Source organism: Gracilinanus agilis, chromosome 2 (genome assembly GCF_016433145.1).
Source record: "Gracilinanus agilis isolate LMUSP501 chromosome 2, AgileGrace, whole genome shotgun sequence".
Taxonomy (NCBI): Eukaryota; Metazoa; Chordata; class Mammalia; order Didelphimorphia; family Didelphidae; genus Gracilinanus; species Gracilinanus agilis.
Window position 1 is genome coordinate 354,177,097 of NC_058131.1, and position 22,492 is coordinate 354,199,588.

The following is a 22,492-nucleotide window of genomic DNA, read 5'->3' on the forward strand; positions in this document are numbered from 1 at the left end:
CAGGTGAGGAACCCAAGTTCTCCAGAGATGAAGTGACTAAGTCAGATCTGTAAAAAAGCAATAGAGCCAGGATTTGAACCCTGGTCTTCTGACATTAAAATTGGTCTCCTTTCCACTATCACAACTGCAGGAAACAATCCAGTTTTGCTGAAATAATAGCTAGCATCTATATATCATTTTAAAGTTTATAAAGCATTTTACATATGTTAATTAATCTGATCCTCACAACAACCTTGTGATCATTCCCATTTTAAAAATGAGGAAACTGAGGCCTAGAGAGGTTTAGTGACTTGCCCAGGATCACTCAGCCAGTACAGGTCTGAAGCAGCAATCAAATTCAGGACTTCCTGACTCCACTGTGCCAACTAGCTGCAAGTAGGAGGAGGGGCATCATGTAGAGAGAGCCTTTTTTAAAAAAAATTACCCTTACCTTCCATCTTAGAATCAATACTGGGTGCTGATTCCAAGGCAGAAGAGCTATAAGGGTTAGGCAATGGAGATTAAGTGACTTGCCCAGGGTCCCCCAGTGAGGAAATGCCTGAGGTCAAATTTGAACCCAGGACCTCCCATCTCTAGGCCTAGTTCTCAAGCCACTAAGCTACCCAGCTGCCCCCATAGCAAGCCTTTGAAGGTTGGCTGGAGCCAATTATAAGGAGCCTTCAAAAAGCCAGCTATAGGAATTTTTTTATTTAACCTAGAGGCAAGAGGGAGCCACTTGAGTTTCTTGGGTAGGAACGTGACATGGTCAGTGTTTGAGCAATGCCATTCTGGCAGCCGTGTGGAGGACAAATTGGAGAGGGAAGAAACCTGAGAGACAGGGAGACCAGTGAGGAGGCTATTGAAATTATTGTTTTTGTTCTGTTGTGTCAGACTCTTGGTGACCCCATTTGGGTTTTTCTCAGCAGAGATCCTGGAGCGGGTTTGCTATTTCTTTCTCCGGCTCATTTTACACATGAGGAAACTGAGACAAACAGCGTTAAATGACATGCCCAGGGTCACCCAGCAACGAAGAGTCTGAGGCCAGATTTGAACTCCAGAAGATGAGTCTTCTTGATTCCAAGCCCAGCCCTCTATTCCCCGGAACCACCTACTACACAGAGCAGAAGACAGAGATGTCAGGACAGAGCCTTGCCGGAGGCAGAGGACGAAGGGCTTGAGAGCTCCCTCCTTCGGGATTCTCTGCCCCCATGTATGCCGCCATTGCCTGGCGACTGTGGCACCATGGATCCACGTGGAGGATGGGGTCCACCCAGAAGGGCCGTGTCCCTGGGGTCGCCGAGCCCCGGAGAACAGGGTGCCTCCGCGGCTTCTCCCCGCGCAGGTGAAGCCCGGCAGTTGTTTTCCGAGTGGCGGTTGTTTTGGAGCTCCTCTACGTTGCCATGGGAACAATTCCCTCTGCACATCTTAGGCCCCTACTTAAAGTTAGAGATGAAAAGATTGTCAGAGTCAATAAGGTATTGACCTAGCGGATGGGGGTGGCGTTGGGCGAGGCTCTGTCGTAGAGGTTGTGAGGCTCTAGGCTGGACTCTTTTCGCCCCACCCCTTTCTCTCTGAGCTGTGCGAGGCCAGCTCCTAGGGCTGGATCCCTCTCCTTCCTCTCCCCTCCTCATCAACCCAGTATCACCCTCTTCATCCTTGTAGCTACTCCTCAGAGGCAGCCCCTACCGTCATAGAGGGTCAAAGCTGGGAGGGCTCTTAGAACAAAGAAGAAAGGGTCTTTAGGTAGACTGGGTCAAGGGCAGTGAGGTGGCACAGTGGATAGAGCTGGAGACAGGAGGTCCTGGATTCAAATGTGGCCTCAAACATGTCCTAGCTGTGTGACCTTGGGCAAGTCACTTAACCCTGTTTGCCTTCTGTCTTGGAAAAGATAGTGGAGCAGTTTGCCATGTCCTTCTCCAGCTCATTTTACACTTGAGGAAACTGAGTTGGACTAGGGTTTAAAAAAAAGTAATAGAATATACCAGAGTTGGAAGAGATCTCAGAATCAAGCATGTTAGAGCTGGATAGGCCTTTAGAACACAGGATGGGGGGGCAGCTGGATTGCTCAGTGGATTGTAAGCCAGGTCTAGAGACCAGAAGTCCTGGGTTCAAATCTGACCTCAGGCACTTCTCAGCTGTGTGACCCTGGGCAAGTCACTTGACCCCCATTGCCTAGCCCTTACCTCTCTCCTGCCTCGAAACCAACACACAGTACTGATTCTAAGATGGAAAGTAAGGATTAAAAAAAAAAAAAAAACTCAGGATGCCAGACCTAGGAGGCACTTGGAAGCATAGAAAATTACAATTCAATCTAGAATGTCAGAACCATCTAGAATGCTCAAGGAACCTTAGAATATAAGATGTCAGAGCTGAAAGGAGCCTTAGAGATCATGAAATCCAAACTTCTCATTTTACAGATGAGGAAATGGAGACCTAGAAAATGGAAAGGACTTACCCAAGATCACAACACTATAAAGACAAAGAGCCTGGATTTAAATGCAGTTCTTATGGCTCTAAGTCTGGTTCTTTTCCCCTTATACCACAGTATCTTGGCATAGACATTGTTGGGAACAGCTACAAGCAGGTGGACTCAACTATAGCCCTGTCACAGGGACCTTTTGGGGTTCTAGAAATGCTCTGCAGCCCCAAGATCAAGGCTGTAGTAAAAGCAATACTTTTGAAGAATCATAAGCGTTTGCAGATAAGGAAACAGAAACCTAAGGAAATTCGATCACTTTTAAGGGTAGGATTTAAACCCAGGTACTGTGACTCCAGTCAGGTCCCTTTCCAATGTACCACACAATTAACTACATCATATACTTTTCTGAGTGGCTTTCTTCATTATTGTCTAGGTGAGTCGCCCCCTCCCCACTGCCTTTAGACAAATCTAAACTCTCAAAATCAATATAGTAGAGTGTTCACTTTATACAATTATTCGCCCCCAGGTTCCTTTAAATGACAAATTCCTCTAATGCATTTAAAATAGCAATAAAATTGCCAAAAGTTTGATTGACACCCAAATTTTTGGAGCGTGTCTATTACATGAAGCAAGATATAGCTAGATAATAAATACCGGTGCCAAAACAACAATCTGGCCAGATATTTGTGCCCCCAGTGGTGTATGCTACATTTTTGCATATTCAAAATCCTCTGCTCTAAGACCTGGGAGGGACTTCAGAGGTAAGTGAGGCTAAGCCAAGCCTGGAAAAGAAGTGTCAAGAGGCAGGGAACAAGAGAGCGCTCCATTAAAGGCCAGTAGGGATGGGGAATCTTTGGAGGGTAACACATTCTCCTTTTAGATAGGTCTCATTGCTAGAGAATTTTTTCTTACTTTTCCAAATCTGCTTCGGGTAAACTTCATTCTTCTTCGGTCTGCTCTCTGGGGCCGAGGAAAACAAACAGAGGAAGCATGATGCAGTAGCGGGGGGGAAAAACCCAAGAATGGCAGATTTGAAGCCAGAAAATCTGAATTTGAATTCTGGCTCATCTGCTTTCTACTTGTCGCTTAACCCCTCTGGGCCTCAGGTTCCTCCGGTATAAAAGAGAAGGTTAGATTAAATGGCCTCTAAGGTTTCTTCTAGCTCTCACATTAGGATTTCAAGTTCCTAAATTCAATCTCACTTGCCCAGGACAAGCTTTTCAGATCCTTGAAGGCAGTCATCATTTTTTTCTGAGATAAACATTCTCCTTCCATTCAACTGGTCCTCCAATGATACGGTTTGGAGTCCCCTCACCTTCTTAGTTATCTTCCTCTGGTCTCTCTTCACCTACAACCTTCTGAATGCAAAAGCAGTGAAATACCCAGTAAGACCCATTCCCAGACAGGGGCTGACAAGGGGCAAGAACAGTGGGACTATTGGCTCTTGTTTCTGTTTACGCGGCCTCATATAATGTCAGCTTTGGGGCTTGTCACCTCTGGTGGTTGATTCATCCTGATCTTGCGGTTCCCTAGAACTCTCTGGGCTTTGAAACAATCCTCAATTTGACTTATTTTGGCCAGATTAGCTTGATCACATAAGCAGTTGTGTGGTGGTACTTTCTCCCACCCTGTACTTCTGCAGTGATTTTTTTTAACCTGCATGTAAGACTCTATTCTATTTATCTTGTTAGATTTTACCCATTGCTTTGTTATTGTTTAGTCATGACCTCGTGGACCAACAGTCCATAGGATTTTATTAGCAAAAATACTGGAGTAGCTTGCAATTTCCCTCTTCAGTTCATGTATGTGTGTATTTTTTTAAAATGTAGTCAGGGATTAAGTGACTTGCTCAAGGTCACACAACTAGTAAGTGACTGAGGTTAGATTTGAACTCTGGCCTTTCTGAGGCCAGACCCAGTGCTCTATCCACTGCATCACCTATTTACTTCTGCTAGAACCCATTGTTCTAGCTTGCCCTACTCCCCTCAGAGCAGTCTTCCTTGGGTTTGCTTCTTTTTTTTAAATCCTTACCTTCAATTTAAGTATCAATTCTAAGACAGAAGACTGTCAAGAACTAAGCAATGGGGGTTTTAAGTAACTTGCCCAGGGTCACACAGCTAAGAAGTGTCTGAGGCCATATTTGAACCTAAATCCTCCCATCTCCAGGTCTAGCCCTCTGTCCACTGTGCTACCTAGCTACCCCTTTCCTCCCTCTTTTAAAAAAAATCTCTCTTATATGGCACTGTTCTGTGTTCAAAGGTCCACAGAATGTCAGATCTGGAATATTATAGAATATTCTGTCAAAGATTCTTAGCCTTTTAACCCTTTTTTAACCTTTTTAAACCTTTTTAACCCTTTGGCAATCCACCTCTTTTTTTTTTTTTTAACCTTTTTAACCCTTCGGCAGTCCACCTCTTTTTGTAACCCAAATTACAGTTAAGTGTTCAATAAATGTTTGCTGACTTGACTCAGTGACGGCTATGGAACTCCTCAGAATAATGTTTTTAAGTGCATAAAATAGGATCACAAAATGGGAAACTGTGCATATTACAATAGATATAATTAATTTTTCCCCATCCAAGTTCACCAAATTTCTGAAATCTATCCACAGACCCTGATTAAGACCCCAGCTCTAAGGTCTCTTCCAGCTCTTGCAAGCTATGAATACATGATTTGCCCAAGGTCACTCAGCTATTAAATGTCAGACATTGGACTCCAAATCCAGTATTCTTCCTCGTGCATCACAGCTGGGATTTGATCATATCCCTAGAACATTTGATCATCATCTACATGGAACGGCAGCAGTTAATAGCGACTCAGTGCCCCAAATCTCTTGGCCTATTCCTACCCCTTTATATTGGTATATTTAGACCTTTCAGAGGGTAACAGCCAACAGACCATAGCCACCACACTTCTAGCCTCTCCACTCGAAACCCCAGTCTAGAGCTAATCTCATAGGCCAGGATTCCTGGGCCTGCAGCCTCATATATCAAAGATACTTTTTCAAGGAGCTAAAAATACAAGTCATTTTTCACTACTGGTGGCAAAATGAGAATAGCCCCCAATGCCAGGAAGTGGTGCTGGGATGAGGGGGTTGATGGATAGAGATTTGTCCCCCCAGGAATTACAGCCGGCAGCCTGCACTCCAACTGACTAAAGACTGGGGGAAAAGAAATATGAGATAGAATTCTTCCAAAGGGGACAAGATCCTTTGTCTCCAGCCCCAGAACACAGATCAGTCTGGAGAGGGACTGTGGAGCTGGAAGTGACCTTAGAGGTCGTTTACTCAAACTCCTTCATTTTACAGAGGAGTAAATTAAGCCACAGAGATGGAAAGAGTATGTCATGTAGGGAGTAGGTAGCAGAGATGAGATTTTACCTGAATTTCTTGGCTCCAAATCCAGTGCTCTTTTGACTAGCTTATGCCAAAGCTGCTTCTCCTGATAGCCTGGAGTGGGATAACTTTGAGTGAGGGGTTCTGGAACCACATCTAGGGGGTCCCTGAATTTGGAGGATGGGACTCTGGGATGGCGAACAAACAGGAAACCTCCTTCTCTGAAGTCCCAAAGGCCCAAACTGACTCTATCACAGCTTGAGAGAACTGAGAGGGACCTTCGAGATCACCAAGTCCAAACCCTTCATTTTCAGAGTAGAAAATTGAGCCCCAATCAGAGAGTGATTTGGCCAGGCATTCCAAAAAGTGGCAGAGCCAGGACATGGAATGTCCAAGCCTTCTGATCCCAGGTCCAGGTGTCTTACTACTGTAGCAGACGTTTCTGATCAAAAGACATGAGGCTGGGTCCCTTCTTTTTGTTGGTAGTGGAGTTTTTATTGTTTTCAAAAAAGAAGAAGCTTGTTTTTGTCAAAGGGAAAAAAAGTCAGCTCCATTAAAGTCATTTCTTCCTAATGCTCCAGACATCACAAGCTGCTGTGGGGCTGGTTAAACAGTAAAGCTGTGCCCTCAGCAAATCAGCGTTTGAGGAAAAATCAAGAAAATTAGTGCTTGTGGAAGTGATGGACTGACAGGTCTGGCTGGAGGCAAACACAGCTCTAGCTTCCCCACACACCGCCCTGCTGTGCAGCTCTCCTCTCTCTCCAAGCTCAGCCCCACATCCCAGCCCCTTCTCACCTGCCTCTAATCTCCCCAACACTGCTTTCCTTCAGCTCCCTCAAGCAACAAGCAAATGGCCACTATTCCCTCCTGACAGCCCTCACTAACTCTGGCAGGCTTGGTCTCCTTTTTCTTCTTACCATGTGACTTTGAGCAAATCATTGCCACTCTCTGAGGCTCACTTTCCCCATCTGTAATATGAGGACTGGACCAAATGCTAAGAAAGTTCCCCCCTTCCAGCTCTCATTTTCTATGTTCTTTGTTCTTCTAGCTCTGACAGTCTATATTCTAAAATATTTTTGAGCTCTGATTTTTTGTGCTCTAAGTTCCCCTCCTAACCAATGTTCTAAGCACCCCCCACCTCATTCTGATATTCTATATTCTATATAGTTCCTTCTAGCTCTGGCATTCTGTCTTCTCAGGTCACTTATGCTTCTAACATTCAATGTGAGTTTTTCAAAGGTCCCTTATATAGCACAGTTCCATTAGATACTCCCTTTGATGTTTTACCTTTGCCTTTTGTCTCTGGCTCTGCCATTAGCCTTGATTCCTTCCCTAAAAACCAAGGGCTCTTCTATAACATTCCCATCTAGAACAGGGCCCATCTAGAACATTCCACCTACAAGGAATTGGGTCCTGAAACTATTCACAGCTGATGGGCTGGAGAGGACTTCGGCTCTCTGGGAAGGGGTGAGAGGTCTTGGAACAGGGGAAAGGAGATATGTTATCAGGTGGCCTTGATACCTGACTTAAGGTAAGGAAGGGAATGACATTTTTTCATGTTATGGATTCCTTTTTCAGTGTGATGAAACCTATGTATCCCTTCTCTGTTTTTAGATGCAAAAAGTAAAATGCATAGGATCACAAAGGAAACCAATTGTATTGAAATAAAGGTACGATTTTTCCCCCATCCATGTCCATGAATCACCAACATCTATCCACAGACCCCTCATCACATGATATAAATTGGGGTAACCATTTATTCCTACCCCACCCACTACTCCTCCATTGCCTCATCATAGCATTTAAAAAATTTTTAAACCTTTATTTTGGGTGCAGTTAGGTGGCTCAGTAGATTGAGAGCCAGACCTAGAGACAGGAAGTCCTAGGTTCAAATCTAGCCTCAAATACTTCTTTACCTTCTGTCTTAGAATCAATGTAAGCATCAGTTCCAAGGTAGAAGATTGATAAGGGTTAGGTAATGGGAGTTGGGTGACTTTCTGGGAGGCATTTGGACAGCTAGGAAGTGTCTAAGACCAGATTTGAACCAGATGCTCCTGAGCAACCTAGCTGCCCCACTCGACATAGCATTTAAAGGTCCCCAAGCTTTCAAGCCCTGGCAGCTGGGCATAGGCTTTGGTAAACAACATTGAGCTGGGAGGATTTTGACTTCGGGTACAGTGAGGGACTCTGTATCTGACCACTTAGGACCAGTCGAGGCTAGTGTGGAAAGGCTCATCACCAGAAGGTAGGGTACAGGGTGAATATTTTTGGCTACAACAACTCATGAAGACTATCTATTCCTTAAGGCATCAAGGGCTTGAAGTGTGTAGGCAGAAAGAGACAGTAATGAAAACACAGTACCTTGAGACACTGGGAAACATTAGCATTGGTGCTATTTGACTCTCACTGCTAGAAAATTGGGTGGAATGGAAAGGGCACTTGACTGGGAATGGGAAGACCTTGGTTTTAATCCATGAGCTCAGAGGTTGACATATTAAAGGAATTTTAAAGGCCATGCAGTCCACTGGTCTCTTCTTTATTTTTCAGATGAAGAAACTCAGCCCCAGAGAAGTCAAGTGACTTGTCCCCAAAACACCCAGAGAGCAAGCGACAGAGCTGGGATTTGAACCAGGATCTTCTGTTTCCAAACCCAGAGTTCTTTCCAATTTCCGCTGCACCATAAATCCTGGCTCTGCTGCTTAGTGTGTCACCTTGGGTAAACCTGTCCTAATCTTTGGGCCTCTGTTTCCCCCTCTGTAAAAAGAGAAAGTGGGCTCCATTATTTTCTGGGGGTTCTTTCAGCTCTGCATTCTCTACTCTTGCCAATGGTTGCTGCCCAAACTGGAGAGACACTGCCCCCTTCAGGCCAGACTCTTCCCCTCCACGCTGGTTTTCTCCGTGACAAAGACAAACGTCCACCGGGACCTAAGGCGAGACAGTAAAACTCATTTCACTAGTGACCTCAATTCCAGATTCGAACCCAGGTCTCCAGAGGTGAGAGTGAGGAAAATGCTTAAATTAAAATGCTAATTACCGTCTTAAGCAATTCGTTCCCAGACAGAAACTTGTATCTATTATTAACAGCTTCTCGCCACATCCTCAGCTTGCCGAGAGACACGGGTGATTTAGAGATTCAGGTTGTAAAAGAGAAACGTGCCTGTGTCGCCGAGCTCAACTCATGGAGCTGTCTGCCACCTTCACTTTACCTGTCCAGTGGCGTGATGGCCGGAGAAGCCCTGCCCAGAGCCAATGGAGTGGGCATAGCTAAGACTCCTCCCCCTAGGAGAGCTTTTGGATTATGTGGGAAAGGGCAGGGAAAGGGATTTATGGGGCCGGGGCAGGGCCAGGGCAGGGGCCAGATGGATTAGCTTGGGAAAAGACGACATAAAGGCTGGAAGCAAAACTCTGATTGGTCTTGGGAAGCCAGAGCTGCCCTGGAGACAGACTTGACTATTTGGCAATAATGCTAGGAGTCGTTCTGCAGAAAATGGATATTTCAGAAGGAATCCCTCTGCCTCTTTAGAAGTTGGACCCAAGAGGAAGCATTAATTAACTGTGTGACTTCAGGCAAGTCCCTTTTCCTCTCTGGGTCTCAGCTCCCTCTTCTGAAAAAGGAAGGGGTTTGACGAGATGGCTTCTAAGATCCCAGAACTCTTAACATTCTACGATGTAGTCGAGACTACATTGAGTTTGGAGTCAAAAGATCATAGCACTTAGCCTGATATTAAGGCTGGCCCCTTCTCCCCTCATTTCCTCATCTCTCACAGTCTCTTTCAACTCCAACCAGACTGAGTCTTTGCCCCTATTCTGACCACAGGTACAGAGTCATTTCTGCCTTTGCTCCCACCATTCCTGGCTCAGAGAGCCCTGTGGGCAATGGGGAGCCCGGGAATGTTTCTGAGCCCAGGAGTCATATCCTCAAAGATAGGATTTAAGAAGGTTAATCAGAGTCACAGGGAGCAGGGGTGGGGGTTATTGGAGTGGGAAAATGGGGAAGAGACTGGTTAGTGCTCTATCTGGGCCCCCCAAAATGGAAGGCATTGGCAGCTGGCAGCTGGGGAGATGGTATGTGAATATATTTTCCAAATCACATCATAGTTCTGTATATGACTGTCATGTACACATGATGGGACGATTACTGAACAGGAGGCATACGCGTAAAGCTTAGATAAGGAACAGAGATAGAAATTCAAGTAGTATTTTTTAAACCATGTGAACTCTTTCTTCTTTGGCTATCTCAATAGATATTCTCAGCCTCAGAAAGGGCCCTAGAAGAGGGCAATAGAGGAGAGACTTGGTTACCATGCACAAGGGCGATGACAAGGCTGAGGGAGCTCGGGGAATGCATACTGATCTTTATGACTTGGACCAACAGTGTCATCCATCTGCCCAAGATGAACGGGTACTTTGAATACAAATGCAAGTAAGGAGAGAGGGAAGAAGTATAGAAAGGTAGGGAATGAAGTCTTTTTCTCCCCCATTTCCCACTTTACCCTTCCCCAGAAGTAGGCTTCTTCTTCCTCAGGTATATGTCCCGCTCTAGCTCTGTGATCAAGAGCTTTATAGTTGTTGGTCTGTAGAAGCATAATGAATATGGACTATAACTACCAAGACAATTCTTAGCCAATGAATAGCCATGCCAAAGTTTATACTTGGATGTAGCAGACCTGGGAATCAGGTCATGGATCAAGTGATCACAGGGTTATATATTTAAAACTGAAAGATGACTTAGAGGACATCTAGTTGGGTCCCCTCTTTTTACAGATAAAGAAAATGAAGTCCAAAGAGCTTAAGTAGCATTAGCTCACTGAGAAAAGAATAGTTTGATGTGATGGACACACCAAGGTGTGAAGAGTAGGGTAAAAGTTCCCAGAATGTTGTTGGGACTGCTGCTTATTTGGATGCATTTCCCATCTAATTTAATGCCTTCTATCCCGAACATTATCTATAGAGGGATATGCTAGAGAAAACAGGCAAGATTCCAGTGTTCATATGCTCTGGTCTATGCCATTTCAGGGATCAGGTATTAAGTAAGTCTCCTGCTCCTTCCCTTGGCAGGGCTGAAGTATATAGCCTTTCTTTTTAAAAAAATTAAAACCATTGTCTTCTGTCTTACAATGAATACTGTGCATTGGCTCCAAGGCAGAAGAGTAAGGGCTAGGCAATGAGGATTCAGTGACTTGCCCAGGGTCACACAGATGGGAAGTATCTGACATCAGATTTGAACTCAGGATCTCTCATCTCTAGGCCTTGTTCTCAATTTACTGCGTCACCTACCTGCCCCCACTATAGAGCCTTTCTTTGGGGATTCATGATTCTTTCTCCCTCCCAACCCACCCACCAGGAGACAGATGTGAAGAAACACAAGTAAGGGGTGTGTATGCCAGGAGACATATACATGAGCTTACTCTAGTCTATAGTCACCAAGAATTCTCCAATCCTATCTCTGCCATTTACTACCAGTATGATCCTGAAAAAGTCACTTCTTTACAGCAAAGTGGCATGGGCAAATTGTGGCAATGATCATTCTAATCATCTTCCTACCTATTGTTATCATACTAAATCAGTTTCCTCAATTTTAAACAAAAAGGTTGAACTGGGTGTACTTTTAAGCACTGACATCCTGGGATTCTATGATTCTACAACTAGCTGGGGAAAATCTGGCACTCTGATTTGGCAAGAACAGCTAGAAAAACATTTGCTCATGGACAGAACCCTGGACAGCGCCTGCATATTATTCATCTACTGGAGAACAAACTTTTACTCTGCTTTCCAGAAGCACCAAGGAGGAGATAAATATTCTGAATCTATAGCCCCTTTATTTCAGGGGAATTCAATGCCTTTTGGCAAACTCATGCAGGTGAAAAAGGAGAAAATAAAGACAAAGGAAAAAGGTGAAGCAGTAAGCACATAGAGCTGGAAATGACCTTAAAGATCATTTTGTAAAGAAGTTAGAGCCAGACGAGTTCCTAGAATATATAAAATAAGATAAGATGTCAAAATAGTACAAATCCTCAGAGACCATCTAGTACAACCCTCATATTGCACAAAGAAGAAAACTGAGACCCAGAAAAAGGAAGTAAATAGCCCAAAGTCACCTAATTGTTATGATAAAGAGCAAAGAATGCAGTCAGATCCTTGGGTAGATACTGTATCATTTTTATATTTGTATCTGAAACACCAAGCATAGTGCCTAACAAATAGTAGGTGCTTAATAAATGCTTGAGTGAATATTAGAAAAAGACTATCAGATACCATTGCTTTAACAATTCCACATTCATTGCTCAAAACCTGATCCTTTTGCCACCTGAGCCCCCTAAATAGAGGGAAATGTTGAGACAGTATGAAGTAGTGGAAAGAAATGAAGAATCTAGCTGTACTGAAGAGTGCTGAACCTAGAAGTTTATGGACCAAGGTTTGAGTACAGGCTTTAACATTAGATATGTTATCCCATAAAGTCCTCCTCTGAAGACTTTTCATATTCTGGGAAAGATGTATTCTTATTCTAAAATGCCTTACCAAGATGGACATGCTTTGAATACAGGCTGAGGAATTAGAGTCTAGTCAATGACTAGACAATGAGTCTTTCATTTAAGGACCAGCCTAACCCAAGTGTGGAGAGGCTCATCCCTCAGAGGAGGCTTTCAAGGGATGGATTTGGTGGGAAGAGAACAATAACTCAAAACGATGGAATCACAGATGGGGAAGACACTCCATAAGGCATCCCATCTATTCCATTCCTCCACACAAGCTTCTACAACATTCCTAACAAATGATCATCCACCTTTTGCTTGAAGACCTATGAGGCGTGGAGTGCTTGTGACCCATCTGAGCAAAGAGAAGTCCCACAATGATGAAGCTGTGGATTTTTTAAAGTGCTGAAGGAGCTCCCTCTCACTTTCCATAATTTTTCCTTGCCTCAACTACTAAATTCTCAATAGTTCAGCAACCATGGCCAAGGTTCTTTCCCTGAATAAGTCACAGTATTTCCTTCAAAAAGCCACTAGATGAAGGCATTAGATGGGTTCAAATCTGGCCTTGGATACAGCTGTGTGACTCTGGGCAAGTCACTTAACTCTAATTGCCTATCCCTTACTGCTCCTCCAATACTTAGTACTGATTCTAAGATAGAAGGCAAGGGGTTAAAAAAAGTCATTAAGGAACCAAGATATGTCTCTGGAAAAGTTTGCTCACCAAAAGTGACCCTTTGGTTCCTTCATTTTAGGGAAACTTCTGGTTTGTTTTGGGTAACAGAATGATAAGATCATCACATTTTGAGCCAGAAGCCATCTTGTCTGATCCTCTGATTTTACAGAGAAGGGTCCAAGGTCATATAGATTGCATATAACAGAGCCAGGACTAGAACCCATATCCTTTGACTCCAAATCCAGGGACCCTTCTACTACACTTTACTCCCTGTGCTCACTGTGTACTTGTGGCATGTAAATCCCACCAGTGTTAAATGGCCCTGTTTGGCAGCTGAAGATGATGTAAGTTCCCCCTTTGGCCACCTGCTCAGTCCCAGCTGGAGTGAGGGGGAGAGAAGGAAGGGAAAGGAACTACAATCTGGCTTGGAATCATCCATCCCAGGTTACAAGCTGCCAAATAAAACACAGGCTTGCTGAAGTCTTCTTCAGCTGTAGCAAGCATCCTAGCCCTTCTTCTTGCCCTCCCTACCCTTTTGCACTTTGGACTAAGCCTAGGAAGTGGCCAAAAGAATTGAAAATATGGCAAAAGCAAGAAACTGTTTGTTAAGGATTCAAGGTTTCTTCTTTCCATTTTCAATATCTTTATTACAATCTAGTTATAGTAGTAAAATGATTTATTCAGTTGGGAAAAGAAGTTCTGGGTTTTAGCCTCATCACTTTGGACTCAATTCCTTTTGTTCCTAGGGACCTCAATTTCCTTACCTACAAAATGGAGAAAATAATATTGCACTTGGTGGGAGTGGGTGGGGGAAATGCTTTGTAAACTTTCAGATATTCTTGAAATTATTGTATTATGGTCAGAAGACTGGGGTTCAGATGTCAGCTCCATTACTAGTTCTATGATCTTTGGTAAGTTACAGGATCTCTGAGCTAAAGATGTGAAACTGAACAGAATGCCTACCAAATCTCTCCTTGAAGACCTCCAGTAATAGGGAGCTAATTAACTCCACAGGTAACCAAATCTATTTTCTAGCAGCTTTGATTGCCAGAAAGTTATTCCTTGCATCACTCTTAAGTCTCCCTGCTAGTTCCCCTAATTGCTCAGAGTTCTTCTGTTTTCTGTGGTTAAACAGAATAAGTCTAACCCCTATTCCACATGATAGTCCTTCAAAAGCTTGGAGATAGTCATCGATTTCCCCCTTCCTTCCAAGTCTTCTCTTTTCCCAGCTAAATGTCTCTAGTTCCTTTAACAGATCCTCATAAACCATGTTTTACTGTCTGTTCTCTCACCATCTTGGTAATCCTCTGAGACATGCTTCAGTTCAAACACCTCCTAACTTTTTGTAACCAGTTTCTTAATCTGCAAAATTCAACCCAGAACCCCTACCTTACCCATCTTAAGGGACTTCTGCAAAGCCATGAGATCATAGATGAGAAAGCATTTTGAAAATTATAAGTCACTATACAAATTAATGCCCTTCAGCAGGCAATGAAGTATTTTTCTTCACTCAGCAATTGATGAGCTCATGCATAGCCCTCTAGTATCCAGAAGCTTTAATAAAAAGCACCTTATATATTTATGCACCTTCCTTTCTCTGAGGAGCTCAAAGCACTTTATCAGCCTGATTTCATCCATTCTTTCAGTTCCCTTTTAGGTAGACAAGATATTTTAATCCAGTAAGCATTTATTGAGCACCTATTATATGCTGGGCACTGTCCTTTGTGTTGGGGGACACAAAGATAAAAATGAAACAGTCTCTATGTTCCTTGAGCTTATATTCTACTGGGGGGCAGTAACATATGTAATTATATATTTGTAAAATATGTCTAATGTATAATAATTCCATTTCACAAATAAGGACATGGGCACAGAAATGTTAACTTACTTTCCCAGCACTTATACAATAACACTGGGGGATGGGGAAACTGAGACTAAGGGGCATTTAACCCCTGTGGGCCTCATTTTCCTCATTTGTAAACTGAGAGGATTGGACTAGATGATTTCTATATATCTTCCAGTTTTGATATTCTATCATTCTGTGGCTGAACTCAGAAGTACAAAAGGAGATCACAAGAAACAAAAATGAATATTGGTCCCTGGGGAGAGGCACCAAGAAGTATTAGGGGTGTGTAAACACAGAATCATTAATGCTAGGGAGAAGAAAAATATAATTTGAGAGAGATTGGGTCCAGCTCTGTCTTCTCCCTCCCCACCATAAATGTGGGGGTTGGTGCAGTTCTGGGAGGGGGAGGAGCAGCAGCAATCACAAAGTACACGTGGGTTCCATATATGTTAATGTTTGTTCTAAGTGAGCGGTGTTTGACAAGCAGCCTTTGTGACAATCTGCCAGCAGAGCCCAGATTTGTGAACCAATTGAGAGAGGATGAAAGGAGAAAAGAAAGCTTTTAGAGAGATGGAAAGATCAGAAAGGCAGGGCTACGAAGAGTAATAGAACCTGTTTTAGAGGCAGTGGGCAGGGGCAGAAAGCATCCCGAGTTAATTGAGGTTGAAAGCCTTTAGGAGGTAGTTAGAGGAAAAGGCTTGAGGATGAAGAGCAGCTGGGGGGAGGGGAGGAAGGCAAGGAGAAGACTCACAGACAGGGAGCTTTGTGGGTACTGGAGAGAGAGGTGAGTTCAGGAAATTTTCTTTCTAGAGGAGACAAGAGAAATATGGCTGTTCAGGATACCAGGGGGTGCCTTAGGGGTGACTGGGCTTTTGAGAAGAACTCAAAGGGAAGGACCACTATATCAAGTCATCCCCTGTCCATTCCAGACTATACAATCCAATCCAATAAGCATTTATTAAGTGCCTACTATGTGCCAGGCATTGTGCTAAGCACTGGAGGTACAATTAATTAAAACACAAAAGGAGGCAAGAAAATGGCAGGGGATCCCAAGGATACCAAGACATCTGATTCTGTGGAGTTGAAACCAGGCAGGGCTCCAGACTTGCCTTCCTGAGGCCAAATTTGGTCTCAGACACTTACTAGTTATGTGACTTTGGGCAAGTTACTTAATTCTATTTGTTCAGTTTCCTTGTCTGTAAAAATGAGCTAGAAAAAGAAATGGCAAACTGTTCCAGGATCTTTGCCAAGAAAACCCCCAATGGGGTCACAAAGAGTCAGATACAACTGAAACAACTGAACAACAACAGCCAAAAGGTAGCAGATGCAAAATGGAGTGTTTCATATTCCTACCTAGACCACCTTGCAGTCTCTCCCACAACAGTTTGTACTGTCTCTCCCTCTCCTCCAGCCCCACTCCCAGCTTGCACCTCTGACTCAGAGCACTGTAATCAAATCAACAGTACCACTGCTTTCTCAAAGAGACATATGACCGATCAATTCACTCTTCCTTTAACTCCCCAGACCAGAACTCTCTTCCCTAGTTACCACTCCCCTAAGCATGTTGTCTTCTGCCTTCCTTGAAGGTAGGAACTTTTCACTTTTCATATTTGTACCCCTAGTGTTTAGCACAAAGTGTCTTGCATAGATAAATTGCTTAATAGATGATTTTTTTCATTCTTTCATCCAAACCAGATATGAAAGAGAAAGATTTCATAGAATACCATGGAATTATAGAACTCGAAAAGAATTTAGAGCTCTCCTAGTCCAACCCATCCATTTTATGGATGAGAAAACTGAGGACAAGAAAGGTTCTAATTTGGTTTTGCTGCCCACTTATTGTGACCTTAATCAAGCCCCTTCTTCTCTCTGGTTATCAGTTCCTGAAAACCTCTCTTTAAGAGGAAAAAGTTATACTTGTGATCCCTCTCATGGAGCTATAGTGAAAGAAGTACCTTGTTATACTGTAAAATGCTCCAAAAATGGGAATTAAAATTATGATTGTTCCTGCCTGAGATCTTCCCTTGGCTTCTGGTGTCAGTGGTGGGATAAGGACTATTGGAACACATTTTTAATCAGAAAAACAGAGTGGCAACTCTCGTTGGGCAATGGGGGAGGCAAACCCATTAGAGAGAAGAGCATGCAACAAAAACTGATGGAGGATAGCCTGGCGAGGGTTCAGCAAAGAGCATTGTCTTCTTTCTTTTGGCCTATCTCTTTATATCGGCTTTTAAACATGGGTAGGTATCACCTTCAGAGATGGTACAGAAAAGACAAGGACAATAATTCTAATTTCAATAACATTTTGAGACTTACAAAGCACTTTCCACACATCCTTGAAGAAGGAGCTTCTGTCCCCATTTAACAGATGGGGAACTGGAGATGGGGAAGGGATTTGGCCAAGGTGACCCAACGAGCAGTCCACAGAGTAATGAAATTCCAGAACTTCAAAGAGCCTTGATTCAACCTTTTCATCTTATAGGTGAAAAAAAACCTAATACTCAGACAAGGGAATTGACTTGCCCAAGATCACTCAGTCAATAAGTGGCAGAACCAGATCTTCTTACCGCCACCCCATGCCATCAAAGACCTTAACTCTACACAAGATCTAGGCTGAGGAGCCTTACTCCCCTTGACAAATCTCAGGAGGTGGGGGAAACAGTAAGCAGCCTTGCCCTGCCCTGCCCTACCCCCATAACAGCCTTCCAGTGCTGCCGCAGCCGCTGTAGCTGTTTATGTTTTTATCGTTTGCAATGAAAGACGATGATGTGTGTGTGCTGTATTGATTGGGGCTCTTAGATTTTTATGTCATTGTGGAAAGCAGCAATTATCGTGGTGCTGAACCCGCCTTGGTGGGAACAAACAGCCCTTAGGGAGGAAGGAGCTGGCCTGGGGAAGCTGGAGGCTGCCTGAAAAGTGATGTCTCTGACAGAGCCCAGAAAAGAATGTTCCAGTACATCCTAGGGGAAATGGGGTTGAATCAGAGGAGGGATGAGTTTATTGGGGTGCAAAATTGAAGGGAAGAAAGAACTCCCAGAATCAGAAAATGGCAGAGCTAGAAGGGACCTTAAACCATAGAATGGCAAAACATTAAAACCTTAAAACATTCTAACACATGTTAGAACATAGCAGGATGGGACTTCACACATCATTTAGGCCAGGGAATCTTAGCCTTTTTTGTGTTTCCTGGACCCCTTTGGCAGTTTAATGAAGCCTAGTGGCCTTGTCAAAATAATTCTTTTAAATACATAAAATACTTAGGGCACAAAGGAAAATCAAAGTGACATGCAGTTATCAAAATATTTTTTAAAACCAAGTCCATGGACTTCAGGTTAAAGAACCTCTGCTCTAGCCTAGTCCCCTCAAGTCAGATTACAGAGGATGAAATAGGCTCGGGGAGGTCATGTGATTTGTCCAAGGTCACTCAGAGAGTTTAGTGAAAGAGTCAAAATCTGAACATTCCTTTTCTCTCTTTCTTCCTTCCTTCCTTTATTCCTTCCTTCCTTCCTTCCTTTCTTTCTTTCTTCCTTCCTTCCTTTATTCCTTCCTTCCTTCCTTTCTTTTTTCTTCCTTTCTTTTTTCTTTCTTTCTTTTTCTTTCTTTCTTTCTTTCTTTCTTCCTTTCTTTCTTTCCCTTCCTTCCTTCCTTCCTTCCTTCCTTCCTTCCTTCCTTCCTTCCTTCCTTCCTTCCTTCCTTCCTTTCTCCCTTATTTTCTGTTTTAGTAGCAATTCTAAGACAGAAGAGTGGTATGGGCTAGGTAATAAGGCTAAGCAACTTATCCAGGACATGCAGGTAGGAAGTGTCTGAGGCCAGATTTGAAACCAGCTTCTCCCAACTCCACACCTGGAGCTCTAGCCACTGTTCTACCTAGCTGTCCCCAAAATTCCTTTTCTCCTGCAGCATACTGCTGAGCACTATATTTAAATCACAATCACCATAAAGTTGCCTTCATGGAAGTCAGCACTTCCATGTTACATACATGCATATGTTCTTCATGCAGGGATCTCATCTAACTCCCTGATCAAAAATCTTCCATGCTGATATCATGGCATCCAAGGTAATCCATGACTCACCTTTATCTCACATTATTGCCCTCTCATGTACTCTATGCTCCAGTCAAACTGGACTACACCCTGTCCCATGTACATGCCTTTCATTTTACTGTATGTAATACTCCCTATGACTGGGCTGTCCTTCCTCTGCTTCTTCATTCTTTGAAAATGTGTGATCTCTTTGCCAGGAATGATGTTTCCATTCAGACCTCACATAACACTTTGTTTCACCTCTCTAATGCACTTAATAAGTGAGTTTTTAAAACCCTCACCTTCCATCTTAAAATCAGTACTGTGTATTGTTTCTAAGGCAGAAGAGTGGTAAGGGCTAGTGTAATGCAGGATTTATGCAAGAGATTTTGCATAAATCCTGCATTACACTAGGCAGTGGGGGTCAAGTGACTTGTCCAGGGTCACACAGCTAGGAAGTGTCTGAGGTCAGATTTGAACCCAAGAATTCCCATCTCTGGGCCTGGCTCTCAACCCACTGAGCTACCTAGGTGCCCCCAATAAGTCATTTTTTAAAAGAATCAGACCTGTTATTTCATAGTTTCAAGAATTCTTGGGGGGGGTGGAATTTATTCTTGCCAATGGAGAGCAGCAATTTCTATCTATGTAAGTTATAGTCTCAGAGAGACTGGGAGATGAAGTGTTTTGCTCAAAGTCACGCAACCAGTATGTGTTAGAACTGGAGCTTGAACCCAGATCTTCCTGCCTTCAAAGCTGCCTCTCTTTTCACTCCCCCAACCTGTCTCTGCATCGTGTAATGTTATGTAGTTCTCCATATATGGGCCTTGTCTCTCTCTCCATGCATCTCTCCCCTGCCTATTTTGTTCAGGACCTTGGACAGCGTGCTACACCCAACTGCCTTGTATAAAATGCTTGTTGGATTGAATTGGGTCACATTTGTTGAATTGAATGTGATGATGGAGAGTGTTTCTTAGCAAAGCCAGAGACCACCAGATGAGTCCAGCCTGCTGAAGGCAGATGGGGGCTGCAACCAGAACGTGACTACTCTCTGTAGATGTATCTTGCCCGAAGGGGAGGGACTAGCTATTGGATATATGTGACAACTGTGGATGTAGATTTATATTCATTTCTAGGAAGAATGGGAGAGGCAGTTTGGAAAAGAGGAGAATTCATCCTGGCCTTAGCATTCGATGTCTTAGAGAATTGCCTCTTCTACTTAATAGTCAAGCCATCATAGGAAAGTTCCCTGACTTCTCTGAACCTCAATTTCCTCCTTTGTAAAATGGAAACAAAAATGGGTGTCCTCCCTGCCTCCTAAGTTTTCTCCGAGGAAGTTGCCTTGCTAACCTTAAAACACTGTAAAAACTCAAGATATCATTCTCCTTCTATAGAGAGAGACATGTGTAAAGTGGGTGACATGTGTAACACATGGGCAATGTCTATGCTATACCAGAAATAATAATGAGAGGTGTACAGGAAAACAGTAGGTAGTGTGCTGTCTTGCTGTGTGTCTGCCTCATGAAAATCATTCCCCCTGTTATCTGATGAGTGGGATTTCAGAATTTAAAGTGCTTAGATGGGTTATTTGGATAAGACTGGCAGGATGGGAAATCGTTACAAGAATCTCCACGTGGGCGTGCTCATTTGTAGACTAAAGAAAGGGGAATGAGAAGGAGAAGAGGGAGGTCAGCACACATATGGCCTGCAATTTGCAGGGGCAGGAGCTCAGTGCTAAAGGGACATCCTGGGCATATACATTCATAGGGGATCATGGTACAAGGACAGAGACCAGGGGGCTCTGTTCACAGTAAGGGCACCTGTGGAAAAATTGGAGGAATGACCAATAATAATTCAGAAAGGCCAGAGGTGGGGGCATAAAGGAGCTGTGGAGGTATATCTTGGGTGGCCTGGAGGGGAGCCAATTTGGAGCCTCAGCTGCTACCTGTTTTGCTTTGCTTTTCTCACTTAAGAAAAAGCTGTAACAAGGACGGCCCATGGAGCGGCAAGATTGATTATGTCGCTTCAGCCTTTGAGGAAAGAGGGGGGGAAATCAAATTATTGGACGGGGTCCTTTTAAGGAACTGCTGCTTTAATTTATTTTCTTATATTTAGTCAATAGCTTTTTTTTTAAACAAGTGCTGCACTTTATAAATGGATTTTGCTTGGGCAAAACAAACATGGTCATTTCACATGCTTCCCTCCCTCTGGAACATAGTTTAAAACACAGTAAGGGCAGAACCAGGGCCAAGGGAGTTAAACACAGGTCCAGGTGGAAGTCACAGAGCTATGCCTGGCTAGAACAGTCATTCATTTCCACCTTTGAGAATGCAGTTTTCTAGAGGGGGAAGGAGAGCACAGTGGCACAACTATTGGTTCATTGTCTTTGCAATGGTCCCCTTTAGAAAAATCTCACCTTTCATTCAGAATCCTGAGAAAGAGCCTGGGCGGGGTGGTGGTTATAATTTCTTTTCCCCTTCTAGTGGACTCCCTGCTTAGGATCAGTTGTATCATATATGTGAGTCAATCCCCAAGATTCACCTCCAAGGTCCCCCTGTTTCTCTTTTCCAGTCCCTCAGCTTTGTTCTACTGTTTAGGTTAAGGTGAGAGCTTAATATAATCAGGGTCAATATTGTGGCCCTCTTTAATAGGATCCCAGAAACTCAGATATATGTAAGAGACCTCAGAAGTCTACTGCTCTGACCTAAGCCAAATTGCCTTCTACAACATTACTTACAATTTGGTCATTTAGCCTTTGCCTGAAAACTCCAGTGATATGACATTCATTCACTAACAAGGCAGCCCTTCAATTTTGTTGTTATTCAGTCATTTCAGCCATTCTGACCCTTTGTCACCCCATTTGGAGTTTTCTTGACAAAGATACTGGAGTGGTTTGCCATGTCCTTCTCCAGCTCATTTTACAGCTGGGGAAACCGAGACAGACAAGGTTAAGTGACTTGCCTGAGGTTACTCAATTACTAAGTGTCTGGGGCCAAATATGAACTCAAGAAGAGGAATCTTCCTGACTCCAGGCTCAGTCATCTAACCACTGTGCCACCTAGCTGCCCATTCAATTTTGGGGCAGCTCCAATTCACTAAAACAGAAAAATCTCAGAGTTGAAAGAGGCTTCTGAGGATAACCATACCAACTCATACCTGAACACATATGAACTCTACACCATCCCTGACACCTGGTCATCTAGGCTACATTTGAAGGCCTCAAGTGACAGGGATCTTACTCCCTCCCAAAGGTGTCTGTTCAATTTTGAGGCAATGCTATTTGTAGAATAATGAACTCTTAGAACTGGGAGGGAGATCATAGAGCATTAAGTCTAACCTGGAGCAAGGCAGAAATTCCCTCTGCAATATCCCTACAAATGGTCCTATAGCTTTCACTTGGCGACCTCTACTTACCTTGCTGTCTGTGGAGACAGCTCATTCTAATCTGGGGCAGCTCTAAGGGAATTATTTCTAAGAAAACAAAGATTAGAGAGACTGAAAATAGAAGGGACTTAGGGAGGAATGCGATGGTTAGTTCCCTTCTACTCTCTTCCCACATTACCAAGAGATACAGGGCCAAGGAGGTTCTATTTTCTATGCCACGGCTTTTCCCAGAGAGATGCTCTAACCCTGGTTGCTCTACAGACTTAAATAATAAATAGCAGCCAAGGGAGGAGAATTAAGAAGTGTGGGTAAGGGAGGAAGAGAGAGAGAGAGAGAGAGAGACGAGGCAGAGATGGAAAATCTGA